Source organism: Melanerpes formicivorus, unplaced genomic scaffold, assembly GCF_026170545.1.
Source record: "Melanerpes formicivorus ecotype bairdi unplaced genomic scaffold, bMelFor1.0.p_v2 SCAF_1, whole genome shotgun sequence".
Classification (NCBI taxonomy): domain Eukaryota; kingdom Metazoa; phylum Chordata; class Aves; order Piciformes; family Picidae; genus Melanerpes; species Melanerpes formicivorus.
This window is the reverse complement of record NW_027142353.1, coordinates 65,635,824-65,657,166: the sequence shown is the minus strand read 5'-3', so window position 1 is coordinate 65,657,166 and position 21,343 is coordinate 65,635,824.

The window sequence follows — 21,343 nt, the reverse complement described above, 5'->3', positions numbered from 1 at the left end:
TGGAAGCATGCACAGTGACACCATCGTGCCATAACTTGGGACACTACCACAGTTGTGTTCAGTTGGACAGTGCTTCCCACGCAGTCCCAGCATGCAGCTTGAGAGAATTTTTCCTCATTTCTGTAGAGGTGAATTATGGTTTTTTTTTCCTCTTTTCTTTGCTCAGGACACATAGTAAATACAATATTGTCTATGATTCTTTGCTGAAAGTTTCTCTGCTTTTATCCTGACGTCACGGCTCAGTCCGTTACATCAAAGGTGGAGACAGAATGTGAAAATCTGATACAATTGGAGGATAAAGCATTTTCCTTCTTAACTGCCCTTCCATCATCTTCTGAAAGACTCTTGCTGAAAGACTCTGGTTTTCTCATATTATTAAAATAACATGACATTTTTGTTAGCCTGCCTCTCAGGAAATCTTCCTCTCATCTTGGGGTGTGGGTTGTTTTTAGTTCTTTTTCTGCCTAAGTATGACAAGAAAGAAAGAAAAATTGCCACAGAAAGAATTGTACAGCCTGAAATTTGTTTTTCATTCAGTGGGAACAAAACTCTTCACATTCATAGAATTACACAATCACAGAAAAGTTTGGGTTGGAAGAGACATTTAAAGTTTATCCGGTCCAACAGTCTCAGGCAGCACCAGGGGAGGTTTAGGCTGGATGTTAGGAAGAAGTTCTATACAGAGAGAGTGATTGCCCATTGGAATGGGCTGCCTGGGGAGGTGGTGGAGTCACCATCATTGGAGGTGTTCAGGAGGAGACTTGATGGGGTGCTTGGTGCCATGGGTTAGTTGTTTAGGTGGGTTGGATTGGTTGATGGGTTGGACACGATGATCTTGAAGGTCTCTTCCAACCTGGTTTATCATTCTATTATTCCATCTTCAACTAGATCAGGTTGCTTAGAATCCCATTCAATCTGACATGGAATATTTCCAGGGCTGGGACATCTACCACCCATCTAGACAACCTAGAAGCCTGTCCTCAGCTTTCTTATAAGCCTCCTTTAAGTACTAAAAGGCTGCTTTGAGGTCTCCCCTTAATAGAAATGCTGCAATTATCAGACATTTTTAACGGAAATGGGGTCCTCTTAGGGTGGAAAAAGGGAACACTGAGAGTAAGGAGATCTGGAATCTCTCCTTAACTCTTTTATGGATAAAAGGAGAGAGTTTTGCTGTCTGTGGTTAGCTAAAATCCCAGAGGCCATAGTCATGATCCATTCTGCCTGTACCTGAAAGGAATACAGATCCAGTGCTTCAAGCATTAAAATAAGACTGAACTTCTTAGGGCTAATGTATAACCCTGATAACTACTGTCTAATAGCTTATGGGTCCTGATTCTGCATCTGATTCTGCACCACTTCTAGGAGTCTGGTCAGCATAATTTTTACCCAGAGACACCCACATTTCATCCAGACAATGGACAGGTATTGCCAGAGAGTGATTTGTCTGACCCATTTAAGACATCAGATCAGAATGAGATGAATAGAATAGAATAGAATAGAATAGAATAGAATAGAATAGAATAGAATAGAATAGAATAGAATAGAATAGAATAGAATTAACCAGGTTGGAAGAGACCTTTGAGATCATTGGGTCCAACCTATCGCCCAACACCATCTAATCAACTAAACCACGGCACCAAGTGCCTCATCCAGTCTCTTCTTAAACACTTCCAGGGATGGTGACTCCACCACCTCCCTGGGCAGCACATTCCAATGGCCAATCTCTCTTTCTGTGAAGAATTTCTTTCTAACATCCAGCCTAAACCTCCCTTGGTGCAGCTTGAGACTGTGTTCTCTACTTCTGTCACAGAATGCCTGGGAGAAGAGACCACCCCCCACCTGGCTACAAGCTCCCTTCAGGTAGTTGTAGAGGGCAATAAGGTCTCCCCTGAGCCTCCTCTTCTCCAGGCTAAGTGATCCCAGCTCCCTCAGCCTCTCCTCATAGGGCTAGCATGCCCTAGAAGTCCCTCAATATTGACTATAGAGAGAAACTGGGGTTACTAACTCAGATGTGAATGTCTGCACTACAGATGCTTGAAGCTGGTCAGATGAGTCTTGTCTCAATGGACCAGAAGAGTTTCCAATCTAAGCAAAGGGCAAGAAAATAGGAAGGAGGGTGTATGCAAAAACATTGCAACACAATTAGTCATCCTGCCAGCTAAAAGTGTCATGGAAAATTGGTCAATCTTAATTGCCTTCATTTGGCTTTCCCTTTCCCTCATGCGTTGTTGTGTCAGGTTATATCAGTCAGTGGCAGAATTTCCCATGGAATTCAGGGGCCCTAAGACCCCATATCCAGATTCCAGGAAAATTAAAACCAAATTTGAGCATTTAGTCTCCTGAAAGTTTGGCCAGTACCAGGTCTTATGAGGGTACAATGTTCCTGTGATTATTTGTTTCTAATAATTGAGTACATTTAATTTACTCAGGGAAAAAAAAGCATTGTTGCTCTTTCTTCTCAGAGTGTATTTGCTACTGTGCATATAATCTGGATATCAGTGAAGGACTCTCTTCATGCTGAGAATGCACTAGAGGTTCATAAATGTGTCTCTCCTGGTATTTTATTTACTCAGATGAAACTGAATATTTTTGCCAGAGGATCTATGCAAAACACTTCCTGGTCACTGTAGAGGAGTCCACATACAAGACTCTGGGCTCCAGTCAATGGAAGGAAGGTGCCACAGTGACAGAAAACTTTTGCAAGAGGTTGGAGGAAGAATATAGCAATACAGAACCTGAAGGCTGGATAAAATATTAGTAGGCTGAACATGAGCCAGCAGTGTGCCCAGGTGGCCAAGAAGACCAGTGGCATCCTGGCCTGTATCAGGAACAGTGTGGCCAGCAGGAGCAGGGAAGTCATTCTGCCCTGTGCTCAGCACTGGTTAGGCCACACCTCGAGTCCTGTGTCCAGTTCTGGGCCCCTCAGTTTAGGAAAGATGCTGAGTTGCTGGAAGGTGTCCAGAGAAGGGCAACAAAGCTGGGGAGGGGTTTGTAGCACAGCCCTATGAGGAGAGGCTGAGGGAGCTGGGGTTGCTTAGCCTGGAGAAGACGAGGCTCAGAGGAGATCTTATTGCTCTCTACAACTCCCTGAAGGGAGGTTGTAGCCAGGTGGGGATTGGTCTCTTCTCCTAGGCAACCAGCACCAGAACAAGAGGACACAGTCTCAAGCTGTGCCAGGGGAGGTTTAGGCTGGATGGTAGGAAGAAATTCTTCCCAGAAAGAGTAATTGGCCATTGAAATGTGCTGCCCAGGGAGGTGGTGGAGTCACCATCACTGGACGTGTTTAGGAAGAGACTGGATGAGGCACTTGGTGCCATGGTTTAGTTGATTAGATGGTGTTGGATGATGGGTTGGACTTGATGATCTCAAAGGTCTCTTCCAACCTGGTTAATTCTATTCTATTCTATTCTATTCTATTCTATTCTATTCTATTCTATTCTATTCTATTCTATTCTATTCTATTCTATTCTATTCTATTCTGGTCTGGTCTATTCTATTCTATTCTATTCTATTCTATTCTATTCTATTCTATTCTGTTCTGTTCCGTTCCGTTCCGTTCCGTTCCATTCCGTTCCGTTCCATTCCATTCCATTCCATTCCATTCCATTCCATATCAGGATGTTCTGTAACCAGGCCTGTGCCCACTGCTAAACTACAGCCATTGTAAACTCTTGCTCCCAGAGCTGGGAGTTAGTTTTATCTCAGCTTTCTTTATTTCTGCCACTTGCCTACTTCATGGATTTTCAAGTGAAGACTGCTCCTGTTCCACCTTGTGAGTAACGCTCCTTCTCTTCCTGTAAACATCTGTTTCACCATCTTGTCCCACATTTGTGTGGTGATTGTAACAGGAAATGTATCCCTGCATAATATTCTAGGTGCTATGGCAATAAAATGGATTGTAATTAGCAATAAATTGGATTGTAATTAGTAGCCCTCTGGTTTGAATAGAAACGTGGATGGCTGGTGACAACTGAGAAGTTGTCTGGGAAATAGGCTAGATTAAAAGAAGATTCAAGTACTCTAAAATGTCCTTGTACATCTCATCATCTCATCTCTCTTTCTTTCTTTCCTTCTCTCAGGCCTTTAATTTCAAGTGTTTTGTTGTCCTACTTTTGTCCTGGTTCAGTCTGATTCCTTACCCTTGCAAGTCTTCAAGGCAAGAAATTTACCTTGACCCTTGCCTGCAAAGCTTCACAGGTGTTTATGGTGGTGTATTATCATGTAATATAAATCACCAAGAACAGACTTACCAGCAAAGCTCGTGGTATTAACATTAATAGAACGTGAACAATCACAGCAATTAGCAATTGTCTGGGGAAAGAGCGATTAGCATTGTCAGGGGCTGGTTTACTCATTTCCTGGGCAGCTCTTAGCACTCCTTCTTGTCTCTGTTCATGCTAATATAGCTGTTATGATTTGCAGATATGATTTAAAAGCTCTTTGAATATTTTTGTTTGTTTCTCTGCCTCAGTTTAGCACTGTTCTCTGCCTGTAAAGAACTTGCTGTTTGTCCAGACACTGGCTTTTCCACCACATCCACATTTTCCAGTTGCCTCAGCAAGAGGCAAATTCACTGTATGAATCACGAAGGGAATTCTACTATCTATTTAATGTGCAAAGTTTTTCTGCTTACCCTTATACAGCTACAATGGTAGTGACCAACAGGCCATGTTTACTGTCTTAGTGTGAGTCAAATGTATGAAAAAATAGACTGCTTTATGATTTGGTGGTGTATCTTAGGAATAGACATAGGAAAGTTAATTAGGTTCTTGAGAAGGAATATGTCTGTCTTCCTGACTTCTGTTGCTCAGTTCTTATTACTCATGATCAGTGAGGATGTGATGGAGTGAAGCATGCCATACAGGGTTGTTGCTGGAAACAGATTGGCTAGTGGAAAAGGTATTGAAATGCTGTGGTGGAGGAGAGCAAGACTGTAAGGGGAAACAGAGAAACAGTAGAGACATGCACTGCACAGCTCTGGGCCCCTCCATTTAAGAAGGATATTGAGACACTTGAATGTGTCCAGAGAAGGGCAACGAGGATGGGGAGAGGTCTGGAGCACAGCCCTGTGAGGAGAGGCTGAGGAAGCTGGGGTTGCTTTGCCTGGAGAAGAGGAGGCTCAGGGGTGACCTCATTGCTCTCTACAACTACCTGAAAGGTGGTTGTAGCCAGGTGGGGGTTGGTCTCTTCTGCCAGGCAACCAGCACCAGAAAAAGAGGACACAGTCTCAAGTTGTGCCAGGAGAAGTTTAGGCTTGAGATGAGGAGAAAGTTCTTCCCAGAAAGAGTAATTTGTCATTGGAATGTGCTGCCCAGGGAGGTGGTGGAGTCACCGTCCCTGGAGGTGCTCAAGAGAGGATTGGACGAGGCACTCGAAGCCATGGTTTAGTTAGTCCTGAGGTGTTGGGTGATAACTTGGGCTTGATCTTTAAGGTCTTTTCCAACCTTATTGATTCTATGATTCTATGATTAATCATTTTGTCTCTTATTAAATATTAGTAATAACCATAACAGGATCATGAACCAGCTAAACCAGAGAGCCCACAGGGTTGTGATCAAGGGCACACAGTCCAGTAGGAGGCCTGTAGCTAGTGGTGTTCCCCAGGGGTCAGTGCTGGGTCCAGTCTTGTTCAATATACTCATGAACAACCTAGATGAAGAGACAGAATGTGACTTCAGTAAATTTGCTGATGATAAAAAACTGGGAGGAGTGACTGACACACTGGAAAGCTGTGCTTCCATCCACAGAGATGTGGGGAGCTGGGCAAAGACAAACCTAGTGAAGTTCAACAAAGATAAGTGCAGAGTCCTGCCCCTGGGAAAGAATAACATCACACATCAGTACAGGTTAGAGGTTGATCTGCTGGAGGATAGCTCCACAGAGAATGACCTTGGGGTCCTGGTTAACAACAAGTGATAGCCCAATCCTCTATTGTTTCAAAATGATGTGTGTGGCAGGGCAGGACTGATAGCCCTATATGAGTCTATTGTCTCGAACAAGGTGTGACTATACCTGACCTGAATAGACAAGGCGGTGGTTTTGATGATCTCAATAACTCTGGAGGAGAGCTGCTGGGCTGAGCAGGTGTCTTAACAATGAAAAGAGGCAATTTCTGCAGAGGCAGGAGTTCCCTCTTTTAAACCACTGCAACAGTGCCACTGGAAGGCCAATGACTCCCCTCTGTGCACACCTCACTCACACACACTTCTCTGTGATTTGCAGAGGCTGTCCCTGTCCCCCCACCCAACGCCAAAAGGCTGTAAAAGGAGCACAACTTCCAGGGTCCACGTGTTGCATCTACCACAGAAGGCCCTGCTGGAATGTACATCAGGCACCAAGGACTTGGACTATGTCCGTGAGACCTCGGGGGAGCCAAGGGTGGTGTTATGTTTCTTGTACTTCTTAACAATCCCTCGCTCTCTCCCCCTCTCCTTTCCCCTCTCCTTTTGTTCCCATTTTCCCTGTGCTCCAGTCCATTACAGAGTGTTTTCACTGGCTCTAATAAACCAATCCATCAGCCATTTGGCATTGGTTTGCTTGTATTTACTCCAAGGGAATTTTTTTAATCTTAGCACAACCTCCCCTGCTGCCCAGGGTTGACTCAGGATGACAGAAGGCCAAGAATATGCTTGGGTTCATTAAGAAGAGTGTGTCCAGCACATTGAGGGAGGTTGTCCTCCCCTTCTACTCAGCCCTAGTTAGACCACATCTGGAATATTGTGCCCAGTTCTGGGTTCCCCATTTCAAGAGGGACAGGGAACTACTGGAGAGAGTTCAGTGGAGGGCTACAAGGATGGTTAAGGGACTGGAGCATCTTTCTTATGAGGAAAGACTGAGAGAGCTGGGGCTGTTTAGTGTGGAGAAGAGAAGGCTGAGAGGGGGTCTTATCAATGTCTACAAATATCTGAAGAGTGGCTGTCAGGAGAATGGAGCCAGCCTCTTTTCAGTGATACCCAATGATAGGACAAGGGGCACTGGATGTACACTCAATCACAAGAAATTCCACCTCAACATGAGAACATTTTTTTTTTACTGTGAGGGTGTCAGAGCACTGCAACAGGCTGCCCAGAGATGTTGTGGAGTCTCCTTCTCTAGACATCTTCAAAGCCTATCTGGCCACATTGCTATCTGACCTGCCCTAAGCAGTTCTGCTTTGCAGGGGTCTTGGGCTTGATGATCTCGGGAGGTCCATTTCAACAACTAACATTCTATTATTCTATGAGAGAGAAAGGGAGGAAGGAAATCAAGGTTGGAGTGAGCAAATTTAGAGCTTTGGCAGAGGGGGTGGACCCAATGATCTCTTGAGGTCCCTTCCAACCTCAGATATATTGTGATACTGTGATACTGTGATATTATCATCCTGAAGAGAATAAGGACACTTTGCACCAGGTATATCCTGTTCAACAGAGAGCTGTTAAACTTTGTGGCTTTGCATTCACACATGACCCTGCTCATGACACTGTAGCTAGATCCAGTGCCAGCCATAAACGGTTTGAAAAGCTGAAACTGCTCCATTTCTATCACTCACTAGCCTTGGGGTCCCTGGGCTGGAACTGAGAGCAACAGAAGATTTATTTTCACTCCCTTTGTAAAGGGATCAAAGGCACAGAGGCAGCAAACCCAAGGCTGGAAATATTATTGCTAGCAATACATGTTTATTCCTGAGACTTGTTGGGTACAGAGCTCTATCACCTTTCCAACATGCAGCTTCTCTTTATAGAGATTTTTCTCCTAAGGTCATTGCCCCAGACATCCTGCTTTCACAGATTCACAGATTGCACTGGGTTGGAAGAGAGCCTCAAAGGTCATCTTGTCCAATGCTCCTGCAGGGACAGCTCAAACCAGATCAGGCTGCCCAGAGCCACACTGAGTCTGATCTTGAATGCCTCCAGGGACAGGGCCCCAGCCACATTGCTGGGCAACCTGTTCCTGCATCTTCTGAGCAGTCACAGTATCACAGTATCACAGTATATTAGAGGTTGGAAGGGACCTCCAGAGATCGAGTCCAACCTCCCTGCCAAAGCAGGATCACCCAGGGTAGTTTGCACAGGAATGCATCCAGGTGGGTTTTGAAAGTCTCCAGGGAAGGAGATTCCACAATCTCCCTGTGAAGCCTGTTCCAGTGCTCTGTCACCCTCACTGCAAAGAAGTTTCTCCTCATGTTGAGGTGAGATTTTCTATGCTCAAATTTGAACCTGTTGTTCCTTGTCTTACTACTGTGCACCACCCAAAAGAGCTTGGCCCCCTCCACCTGACACCCACCCCTCAGATGTTTATACACATTGATGAGAGCCTCTCTCAGTCTTCTCTTCTCAAGACTAAATAGCCCCAGAGATCTCAGTCTCTCTTCACAGGGGAGATGCTCAAGTCCCCTAATCATCCTCATGGCTCTCTGCTGGATTCTCTTCAGCAGCCCTCTATCTTAAACTGGGGGCCTAAAACTGGACACAGTAATCCAGGTGTGGTCTCACCAGGGCAGAGTAGAGAGATAGAGGAACTTCCCTAGACCTGCTGGCCACACTTTTCTTGATTCATCCCAGGATACTCTTGGCTCTCTTGGCCAAAAGTCCTTCCCCAGGTCCCCTTCGGATATTGAAACATAGCTATGAGGTCTTCCCAGAGCCTTCTCTTCTCCAGGCTGAACAGCCCCAGATGTTTCAGCCTGTCTTCATAGGATAGGTGCTCTAACCCGCTGCTCATCTTGGTAGCCCTCCTCTGGATCCAATCCAGCAGGTTCTTATCTCTCATATTTTGGGGGTCCCAGAGCTGGACACAGTCCTCCAGGTGAGGTTTTGCCATAGCAGGATAGGATAGGATAGGATAGGATAGGATAGGATAGGATAGGATAGGATAGGATAGGATAGGATAGGATAGGATAGGATAGGATGGGATGGGATGGGATGGGATGGGATGGGATGGGATGGGATGGGATGGGATGGGATGGGATGGAATAGAATAGAATAGAATAGAATAGAATAGAATAGAATAGAATAGACCAGACCAGGTTGGAAAACACCTTCCTTGGAGATCATCAAGTCCAACCTATCACCCAACACCATCTAATCAACTAAACCATGGCACCAAGCACTTCATCCAGTCTCTTCCTAAACACCTCCAGGGATGGTGACTCCACCACCTCCCTGGGCAGCACATTCCAATGGCAAATCACTCTTTCTGTGGAGAATTTCTTCCTAACATCCAGCCTAAACCTCCCCTGGGAGTAGAGTGGCAGAATCACCTCTCTCAACCTGCTTAGGAGCTTCAATATAAGGTCACTGATTACCATTAAAATAGATCCCCAATGGAAAAGAATAATATTGCCCAGTAACATTTTGGAGTCACTTACTGGCTATTTTTTATCCCATTACATTTGATAATTCTCACTACAGCAGCATTATAATTGCTTGCAGAAGGGCAAGGGAAGACCACTGAGAATTGCAGCTTAAGACATTTAAATAAGCCAACTCATGCTATTGACTGTTCAAAGGGGAACACATGAATTTGCCTTAAGTGCTACAAACCCACAGTCTCTAAGAGACAAAGTCATCTTCCCTTGGAGAGTTCTACTGAGCAAATGTTATCCACCAAACACTCTAAATATGTTCAAGAACTGCTTCTTAGAGTGCTGCACTCTATCAACAGAGCTTACATTCTCCTGGCTCTTGCAGTTTTCCTGTTTCTCCAGGGAAAGTTTGCCATGTGTTTCAAATCAAAATCTTGGAAACCAATCACTGTAGTTGCAAGTAAAATGAGTAATGTTTGTGCAGCCTCACAAATAAACTACAAAACACATTTTCTACTGACACAGAGTGTTTCAAAACATACAGAAAAAACAATATGTATATGTTTTATAGTCAGGGTGAATAAGTTCGTTGCTGTTGTTGTAGGGTTGCTGTAGTGAAGTGGCAGACCTAATTGTGATGGAAGACTAAGGTTTATGTGGCATAATCTGCAATCCTCCACTACTTTTATACCTGTGGGCTCACACCATCTGCTTGTGAAACATATGCAAAACTAACTAATGATTGTTTTTCTCTTTGAATCCCATGTCCTTTGAACACTTCCTGGAAAATCACAGAATTACAGAAACATTCAGGTTGGAAAAGGCCCTTGGGATAACCCTACCTATAACCCTACTCTACAAAGTTCACCCCTAAACCATATCCCCAAGCACCACATCCAAATGTCCTTTAAACACATCCATGGCTGGTGAATCCACCACCTCCCTGGGCAGCACATTCCAGTGCCTGACCACTCTTTCTGTGAACACTTTTTTCTAATGTCCAATCTAAACCTGCCCAGTCCCAGCTTGAGGCTGTTCCCTCTTGTTCTAGCACTGATTACCTGTGAGAAGAGACCAGCACCAGCATCTCCACCATGTCCTTTCAGGTAGCTGTAGAAAAGAGCAATGAGGTGTCCCCTCAGCCTCCTCTGAGCAACCTCCTCCTCAGCAGCAACCTTATTCTCAAAAACTATCCAGGCCTCCTTGCTATTGCATGTGTTAACACATCATTAATAGGCAACCAGCACCAGAACAAGAGGACACAGTCTCAAGCTGTGCCAGGGAAAGTTTAGACTCGAGGTGAGGAGAAAGTTCTTCACCGAGAGAGTCATTTGTCATTGGAATGTGCTGCCCAGGGAGGTGGTGGAGTCACTGTCCCTGGAGGTGTTCAAGAGGGGATTGGATGTGGCACTTGGTGCCATGGTCTAGTCATGAGGTCTGTGGTGATAGGTTAGACTCGATGATCCTCGAGGTCTCTTCCAACCTTAGTGATACTGTGATACTGTGAAGATATTTAATAATTATATTGCTTCTTACCATATTTTTCAGTATTTAATTCCAAATGTTCATGGCTTGGCTTCATACAAGGCATCCTGATCTTGTAGAGATTACATCAACCCTGCTGTTTTCCAGCATGTTCAGCACTTTTATTCACTTAAATCTATTAATCATATAGTAAACATGAGAGTTTAGTCTTAGCAAAGATGTCAAATGTTCAGCTCAGGACTGGTGGCTTTATAACTAGGAGGTCATAAATGCTAATTGCAATAACATCATGTAAAATTAATCACCCAGTTATTTCTTGAGCTTATAGCATGAGACACTTGAATGTGTCCAGAGAAGGGCAGTGAGGCTGGGGAGAGATCTCGAGCACAAGCCCTGTGAGGAGAGGCTGAGGGAGCTGGGGTTGTTTAGCCTGGAGAAGAAGAGGCTCAGAGGAGACCTTATTGCCATCTACAACTACCTGAAGGGAGGTTGTAGACAGGTGGGGGTTGGTCTCTTCTCCCAGGCAACCAGCACCAGAACAAGAGGACACAGTCTCAAGCTGTGCCAGGGGAGGTTTAGCCTGGAGGTGAGGGGAAAGTTCCTCCCTGAAAGAGTTGTTATCCATTGGAATGTGCTGCCCAGGGAGGTGGTGGAGTCCCTGTCCCTGGAGGTGTTAAAAAAAAATTGGACGTGGCACTTGAAGCCATGGTTTAGTTAGTGATGAGGTGTTGGGTGATAGGTTGGACTTGATGATCTCTGAGGTCTTTTCCAATCTCCTGTATTTCAGACAGTAATTTGAAGAAGAAAAAGGAGAAAGCCACTGATGCTTGATTGGTGGCCTTCCCATTCCAAGGTGGTATTTTATGAAAGACTATCAGAGAATACAAAATCTTTCACACTTACCAAATAAATGTGTGAATTACATCCTGTATCTAAGCTACACTAGACCACACTTCAGCTGCATGCATACTCCCAGGCAAGTGGTAAGTGCTCATCATCACTTTTTTTCACTTTCTTGACATATCTGTCCTCCATTAGCATATCAACAGCATGTAAAGTCTGCTTTGTTGTCCAGCTATTCATTGGAGGGCTCCCTTTTGAAAGTGCTGTACTACTAATGAACCATAGGAAATGGAGCTGGAGCAGAAAGTTCCAATGACATTTGTGTGCCGGCTTTTGTAATCTGACTCTCCCAGGTTTCGGTGGCTTTTCTTCTACTCTGACATTGTCTCTTTGTAGCATGTAATTGTTAATGAAGTCTGGGAGATTATTTGTGTTGTTGCGTCAGTTGATCATGTCCTGTGGCTCCATTCTTGCTAAGAAGAAACAAAACCCACGGACAGCTCTGTCCCACACACCCTGACCTCTCAAAGGACACAGATGAGTCACAGGCTGCTGAGGCTTCGCTTCCCAACTGCCTGCTTTTGTGGCAATTGCATGGTAGATTGTTGGGTATTTTCCATCAGAATCAATATGTATTGGCACTAATTTCTCTGAAAAGTGTGTTCTAACAAGATAATTACTGGTTTAGCTCCTGTTCTGGAACATCTAGTCATTTTACTAGTAACATACGAGCATTTCAGGTAGGAAAACCAGGTGTTTTGATCATAGAAAGGCCAGGCACAACTAAGAATAGAATAGAATAGAATAGAATAGAATAGAATAGAATAGAATAGAATAGAATAGAATAGAATAGAATAGAATAGAATAGAATAGAATAAAATTACATAGCATAGACTAGACTAGACTAGACTAGACTAGACTAGACTAGACTAGACTAGAATAGAATAGAATAGAATAGAATAGAATAGAATAGAATAGAATAGAATAGAATAGAATTAACCAGGTTGGAAAAGACCTTTGAGATCATCGAGTCCAACCTATCACCCAGCACCATCTGATCAACTAAACCATGGCACCAAATGCCCCATCCAGTCTCTTCCTAAACAGCTCCGGTAATGGTGACTCCACCACCTCCCTGGGCAGCACATTCCAATGGCAAATCACTCTTTCTGGGAAGAATTTCTTCCTAACATCCAGCCTAAACCTCCCCTGCTGCAGCTTGAGACTGTGTCCTCTTGTTCTGGTGCTGCTTGCCCGGGAGAAGAGACTAACCTCCACCTGGCCACAACTTCCCTTTCATCCCAGACTTACTACCTACACATTGTAAAACTATGTCTATTGGTTTAGAAACATATAGTACACTTTTTCATGCATGTAATATCTCTGCTGAGATGTTGGCTGAGAGACTCAGGGTTGTTGACAGGCTGACAGAGTTGGGATTGATCAGCCTGGTGAAGAAAATGCTCCAGGGAGACCTTTTAGCAGCCTTCCAGTATGTGAAGGGGGCATACAAGAAAGCTGAGGAGGGACTGTTTACAAGGGCATGTAGCAATAGAACAAGGTACAATGGTTTTTAAACTAGGAAAGGGTAAATTTAGACTGGACATTTGGAAGATGTTCTTTACTATGAGGGAGGTGGAACCCTGGAGATGCTCAAGGTCAGGCTTGATGGGGGTCTGAACAACCTGATCTAGTTAATGATGTCTCTGGCCAGCCCAATCTAGTGTGGGGTGTGCCTGCCTATGGCAGGGGGGCTGGAACTAGATGATCCTTGTGGTCCCTTCCAACCCTGACTGATTCTATGATACTATGTCCCTGCTACTGCAGGGGGGTTGGATTTTAAAGTTCCCTTCCAACACAATGCATTTTATGATTCTGTGATTCTGTGCTTTAGTTTCAACTGGCCTCATAAGCATCCTGCTCATTCTTGCAGGTTATGGATACAAACTGTCTGTATTCCATAATCTAGTACCTCAGAGTGACATGCCCTGGATCTGCTAGCTTGATATCATAGTATCATAGTATCATTCAGGGTTGGAAGGGACCACAAGGATCATCTAGTTCCAACCCCCCTGCCATGTTATGTTAAAGCAAAAAACCCCAACCAAATAATAATGACTGCATACAGCACCAGGTGACTTTTGAAGCATTGTGTATGAATTTTCTTACACATCCTCATGTGTCTTAATGCTCAGGAAACATTTGTGCTTTGCAGCGTGTCTACCCAGATTTTATTCAAAGCAAGCAAGATGCAAGGGAAGTATGAACCTAAAACAATTCAGTCTTCTACTCTTCCTTACTTTCCCAAACACTCAAGTGTGAAAATGGAAGACTCAGGAAAGAGAGTATGCAGAGTTTCATGCATATAATATCCACACATTGGTAGCTGATATAAATTACAAAGTTTTGTGCAAATTAATGCTTAGAGCCTGCAATGTATTTGTCCTTGGTAAGCTCTGTAAGAATATTGAATGAACTTCCTCCTGGCTGTCATTATTTTCCATTAGGCCTTTTAAATTACATAAAGTAATAAGATGATCATGGAATCATAGTTTCACAGAATCATGCAATGGACTGGGTTGGAAGGGACCTCTGAAGGTCATTTAGTCCAAATCCCACTGCAGTAAGCAGGGGCATCCCCAGTTAGATCAAGTTGCCCTGAACCCTGTCAGTATTCAGAATTCTGGTAACATCCTGCATGTGTTTGCTGCCCTCCCTCAATATTTTAAAGCTGAAGAGAAGAGATCTCTGAGTTACCTACAACATCCAGAGAATAGGGAAACAATGCAGACGTCCAGGGCAGATGACATCCAGATGATACCTTAAGCAAAAAATGGATGTACCTCAGAATTTTCCCAAGGGCATAAGTCCACTCAGGTAATAGATTTCTCACCCATTTGATAAGGAATATAGTTCTATTGTTTATAAGCTATATGGTAAATATTAATAAAAATATTAATAACCTTTTATTAATATGACAAATTAGTGTCTAGTTCTGGGCCCCTCAATTTAAGAAAGATATTGAGACACTTGAATGCATCCAGAGAAGGGCAACGAGGCTGGGGAGGGGTCTGGAGCACAGCCCTGTGAGGAGAGGCTGAGGGAGCTGGGGGTGCTTAGCCTGGAGAAGAGGAGGCTAAGGGGAGACCTTATTGCTGGGCACAACCTGAAGGGAGTTCGTAGCCAGGTGGGAGTTGGTCTCTTCTCCCAGGCAACCTGTGACAGAACAAGAGGGCACAATTTAAAACTGTGCCAGGGGAAGTTTAGGCTGGAGGTGAGGAGAAAGTTCTTCCCAGAAAGAGTGATTTGCCATTGGATTGTGCTGCCCAGGGAGGTGGTGGAGTCACCATCCCTGGAGGTGTTCAAGAAAGTATTGGATGTGGCACTCGAAGCCATGGTTTAGTTAGTGATGAGGTGTTGGGTGATAGGTTGGACTTGATGATCTCTGAGGTCTTTTTCCAACCATATTGATTCTATGATGGCTTTGTGTGCTGCTCTGAGATACATTTCACACAGATATCACTTGACTGCACAAAACAGTGTTCCTCAACTCCCTTCCAACCTGAATTATCCCACAATCCTATGACTGCATAATGACTTTGACTGTCATCAAGCAAAAGACTGTCTGCAGTAGGATTAATTTAACATGCAATCTGGGGTATTTATAGAGGACAAGTCACCAGTGAAGTACAGCTGCCCCTGTGAGCTATCTGATTTAGCTGCATTGGCTCAGTCGCTGTACATTTGCATAGGTGCTGTTCTTTTTTACAGGGTTTCAAATATGAGCATCTGGGAAAGCCCATACTTAGTCAGCTTCCTAGATACCTCCTTCCAGGAACTCTACAGAATGGCCATATGTTACCCTGTCAAAAATGGCATTGCTGTTACCGACAAGGAGCAAACAGAAAGGGGAATGTTCAGAAAGCCTGATGCTGAGTAAGATCTTGAGTAACTCAGTGCTGTAACTAAATCTAAAGCATGGCTTGATGAAATGATTTAACAACTGAAACACATGCTCTATTGTGCTGTAACCTATTTTTCTTAATGCATACATTTATTTGCATTTCCCCAAGAAACTGAGCAATATTATAAATCTCTCACGTAATGATTTAATTTTCAGCTCTAGTGACCTGCCAAGATGATGAATACATGCCTTTATTTAAGCATAACAGAATGATATGAGCATTTAAGTGAGCTAGAATCTGTAAACTTTAGTTTTAAACACTTGAGCTAGCAATGCTTTCCAGGACCACATATAAACTGTAATGTCCCCAACTGTAAGGGAAAGGCTTTCCTGACTTTTCAGTGATCCCTATCATTAAAGATCAGAGTGGTATGTTTTCTGTCAGTATCATGAGAACCACATAAGTCTCTGTATCATAGATCCTTTTTTGCTTAATAGGAAGGGCAACAAAACTGGGGAGGGGTCTGGAGCACAAGCACTGTGAGAGGCTGAGGGAGCTGGGGTTGCTTAGCCTGGAGAACAGGAGGCTCAGGGGAGACCTTATTGCTGTCTACAACTACCTGAAGGGAGGTTGTGGCCAGGTGGGGGTTGGTCTCTTCTCCCAGGCAAGCAGCACCAGAACAAGAGGAGACAGTCCCAAACTGCATCAGGGGAGGTCTAGGCTGGATGTTAGAAACAAATTCTTCCCAGCAAGAGAGATTGGCCATTGGAATGTGCTGCCCAGGGAGGTGGTGGAGTCACCATCACTGGAGGTGTTTAGGAAGAGACTGGATGAGGCACTGGGTGCCATGGTTTAGTTGATTAGATGGTGCTGGGTGATAGGTTGAACCTGATGATCTCAAAGGTCTTTTTCAACCTGGCTTATTCTGCATTCTATACTTTAATATATTTGACATGTGGTGGGAGAGGAACACAATTAGATGCTAGGTATTCAAAGATTTCTGGAGGTCTTTAAAAACTTGAAAAATCAATAAAGAATCATACAAAGTGGGAACTAGAGGGCATGACTGTGGCAAGAGATAAAGAATGTTGCAAATTTATATGGAACAAAAACCAGAAAGCTGGGGAAAAATATTACTTAGTGAGTTACATAATAGGAAAAAAAAAAAAAAAAAGATTCCTACAAAAATGTTTGAAGCTTCAAACAAACAAAACAAAACACAAAGGAGAGCATAGGTCTAGTGAGTATATTATTTGCAGAGCAAATAAATGATGCAGAGAAGGCTGAAGTATTCAGCAGCTTGTTAGATTTTGTTTTGTTTGGAAAAATAAGAAGCTTACTAATGATTCATGTGAACTTCAGCAGGGAGATAAGAATGTGGGCTAGAATGCAGAAAGGACACATTAAATAACGAATTGTCATAGAATCAATAAGGCTGGAAAAGACCTCAGAGATCATCAAGTCCAACCTGTCACCCAACACCTCAGGACTAACTAAACCATGGCTTCAAGGACCACGTCCAATCCTTTTTTGAAGACCTCCAGGGACGATGACTCCACCACATCCCAGGGCAGCACAGTACAATGGCTAATGACTCACTCAGGGAAGAACTTTCTCCTCACCTCCAGCCTAAACCTCCCCTGGCACAACTTGAGACAGTGTCCTCTTGTTCTGGTGCTGGTTGCCTGGGAGAAGAGACCAAGCCCCACCTGGCTACAACCTCCTTACATGTAGAGAGCAAGAAGGTCTCCCCTGAGCCTTCTCTTCTCCAGGCTAACCAATCCCAGCTCCTTCAGCCTCTCCTCATAGGGCTTGTGCTTGATGTTCACTTGTCAGTATGAGAGCTGATTAATATAATTTTTTATAGACCTCTAGATTGAAAAAGAGACAGCAAATATGCTTCAGTTTAAAGAGGAATGAGCTAATATGAAAAATCTGTGCTTTAGTATGCTGCAAGTTTAGAACACCTGCACCACCTGCATTTCGGTTTTTTAATCTAATATTAACTTCTATTTTAAATGTTATCATGCTAATTTCTCCTATAGAGCCTAAGCTAAGGAAAGTATCACTGCAAGCTTTCTACTTGCAGGTGATTTTTTTCATGACACATTTAGGTAAGGTACGTTCAATTAATGATCTCATAACTAATTAAATGCTGGGACTGGAAGACATCCTGCAGCTCCATTAACAGAGTTCAGAGCACATGACATCTGGCTGCCTTTTGGTGCTTAGGTATAATAGCTACCTTAATGAGTTCCCCAGTCCATTCATGCATTCAACTCTCTCAACAAACTCTTTAGCTATAGGAAAGACTACAATGCAATCTATCACAGAAAAGAGAACATAGAACAAAAACAACAAAGCAGCATGAATCTGGACAGCTTCATTTCAGTTTCACCTTAATTTCTTTCCAGATTTTATCTTGCTTAGTCCAAGGGCTAAGTTCTTCCCTCACCTCCAAGAAAAATCAGTATGTTGTAACATTCTGATATAGTTTTTGTTTATTCAAGTTGCTCAGAATTGAGGCCTGAGTACTCTAATTCTAATCCCTGATACAAAGCGCAAATCACCAGCTAGTATAAGTCAATTAACCTGCAACAGTTTATGCCAGAAGAGGATCTAGCATTTCTCCTGGGATAATCAGAATTAAACAAGTGAGATCATCTTGTAGCTCTGAATCTTCTTATGAGTTTACAGCAGCTCCTGCTGTTTTAAATGTTAAGCATTAAATGCCTTTAAAGTCTCTGCAACACTGCAGATTCACATTACACTCACTAAAGAGTTTAAAGAAGCACACTATGTACCAACACGTACCAAGCACTTGGAAAGTCTGATTGAATCAACATTAAAAGCAACTCCATTGACTAATTCTGGTAAATATCAAGTCAATTTCATTGATTTCAGCTAATATATTTATCCTAATATCATTAGGATAATTTAAAAGTTAAGAGTGAGCTAAGGAAAGACTTTTAACTCATTTATCCTACCAATCTTTGAGCAGTGTATTATTAAACAACCAGTAGGTATGTTAGGAAAAAAAGTAATGAAGGACTGTGGTGAAAAGTTTTAAACTTTGTTTAATTTTCACAGCATGACCTGACTTAGAGGTGTAGCAAATGTCCAGTGCCACTCTGCAGGGAAGATGCAGGGGTGTTAGGTCTAGATGATGAATGGCATTCCTCTTCGGTGATAGCCTGAATCCACTCTGACATGGGAGAAAGAAGAGAGTAATCAAAACAGCTTTGCAATGTCCTTCATAAGAAGGACATTGAGACACTTAACATGTCCAGAGGAGGGCAACGAGGCTGGGGAGAGGTCTCGAGCACAAGCCCTATGAGGAGAGGCTGAGGGAGCTGGGGTTGCTTAGCCTGGAGAAGAGGAGGCTCAGGGGTGACCTTATTGCTCTCTACAACTACCTGAAGGGAGGTTGTAGATAGGTAGGGCTTGGTCTCTTCTCCCAGGCAACCAGCACCAGAATGAGAGGACAGTGTTTCAAGCTGTGCCAGGGGAAGTTTAGGCTTGAGACGAGGAGACAGTTCTTCCCAGAAAGAGTAATTTGCCATTGGAATGTGCTGCCCAGGGAGGTGGTGGAGTCACTGTTCCTGGAGGTGTTCAAGAGGGGTTTGGACGTGGCACTTGAAGCCACGGTTTAGTTAGTCATGAGGTGTTAGGTGGTAGATTGGACTTAATGATCTCTGAGGTCTTTTCCAACCTTATTGATTCTATGACAAAAAGAAATGTAGTCATCAGCTGAATTAAACAGTAACTAAGGAAATAGGAAGAGGCTGTAATTTAAAGGGCTTTATTTCAGACTGAATGCTTTGCAGTTTTATCTTTACCCTGGTGTGTACTTTACCAAGCTTGGTGCCCCCAGGCACCACAGGTGAGGTCAGCCAGCTTCAGAAAACTGTGGAATGATCTAAAACAGTCAATGATGCTTAAAGCGAGAGAAAGCAAAACTAGGAGCTGTGTGATTATGCTCATGCCCATTATATGGTATAATGAGTAGCCCTGACACTCAATGTAATGAGTAGTGGTGATTGCAGTACATGATCACACTTTTGCTGACAGTCTGAGGAAGAGAGTGTGAAATACATGAACCCAGTAACCTAGTGATCTTGAGTTACAGTCATGTCTTACTCATCATTAACACCTACATAGTCATTAGCCCATGGTGAAGACAGGACATGAACTTTAATTCGCTATCTGCTGCAAACTGCATTGTTTAGCTGTGGTTCTGACTAGAAATCTTATTTCTACTAAAAACTATCAGCAGGAAAATGAAAAAAATAAGAAAAATTAAGAGTGAGAAGCATTTCTATCTGTCAGGAACAAACAGCTAGTCAGACGTCCTCTTCACTGTGCTACGTATCTTTTGGCTTAGTTAATTAGCAAGCCATCAAAGAAAATGGCTTTTCATCTTCTGTATACCTTGAATTATAACTCTAATTTGATATGATTGACTTCATTTCCATCACACTTGTGATCAGCCCAGTTATCCTGCCTGAGAGAGATCTCTCATCAGCTCACGGAGCAAACGTTACTGGAGCTCTAATTGCCAAAGTCACGTGGAGTGTGGTGAAAATGTTTACTGATTTGGGCCAGGTATACACTCACAAACCATTCCTGCTCTGGAAACAGGTCATTTTGCACAGACATTTGATCTGCTGAAGGAATTTTGCACTGTGAGAGAAGAATGCTGTGGACCAAACAGCCACTGGGGGATCTCAACATTTTAACACAAAAACACAGTTGCCCCAGGTTACAGAGAATGGAACTGGATTTGATGACCCAAATTCTCTGTCCCTAGGCAACAGCAGAGTCCATGCATAGACACTGATCAATGTTTGGGCACTGGTCACAACCTTTTTGAAAACTTATTTTCTAACTCTTTAAAGCAGACCATCAAAAATAAAGAATAAAAGATCCCTGGAGGCTTAAGAAGAACAAATAGGCCATGTGTGAGCATGCCTGAAGGTAAGAACACATGCCATCGGTCCACATAACATACTTAAAACTCCAGGCTGTGGCTGTGGTCTTTAAATTGAGAAAGAGCTGAACTATGCAGAACTGTGGCGCTGTTTTCTTGCACAGGAAAGAAAGAAAGAAGTGGAGAGTGGTCCCTGGAGGTGTTTAAGCCCAGGCTGGACAAGCCTGATCTAGTGTGGCGTGTCCCTGCCCATGGCAGGGGGGTTGGAACTAGATGATCCTTGTGGTCCCTTCCACCAACCCTGACTGATTCTATGATACTGTGTATTATGTGAAGAAAAAAGGGACTGTTTATACTGAAGTTGGGCATGTCTGGGGTAATATGGATAGGATAGGATAGGATAGGATAGGATAGGATAGGATAGGATAGGATAGGATAGGATAGGATAGGATAGGATAGGATGGGATGGGATGGGATGGGATGGGATAGGATGGAATACAATACAACACAATACAATACAATATAATACAATACACCAGGTTGGAAGAGACCTTTGAGATCATCACGTCCAACCTATCACCCAAGACCATCTAATCAACTAAACCATGGCACCAAGCACCCTATCATGTCTCCTCCTAAACACCTCCAATGATGGCAACTCCACCACCTCCCCAGGCAGCACATTCCAAGGGGCAACCTCTCTCTCTATGAAGAATTTCTTCCTAACATCCAGCCTAAACCTCCCCTGGCACAGCTTGAGACTGTGTCCTCTTGTTCTGGTGCTGGTTGCCTGGGAGAAGAGACCAACCTCCACCTGGCTACAACCTCTGAAACGCATACTTAAAAATGGTGATCCTTTTTATTCTTGAGTTTCACAGTGAGATTGCATTTGGAAAT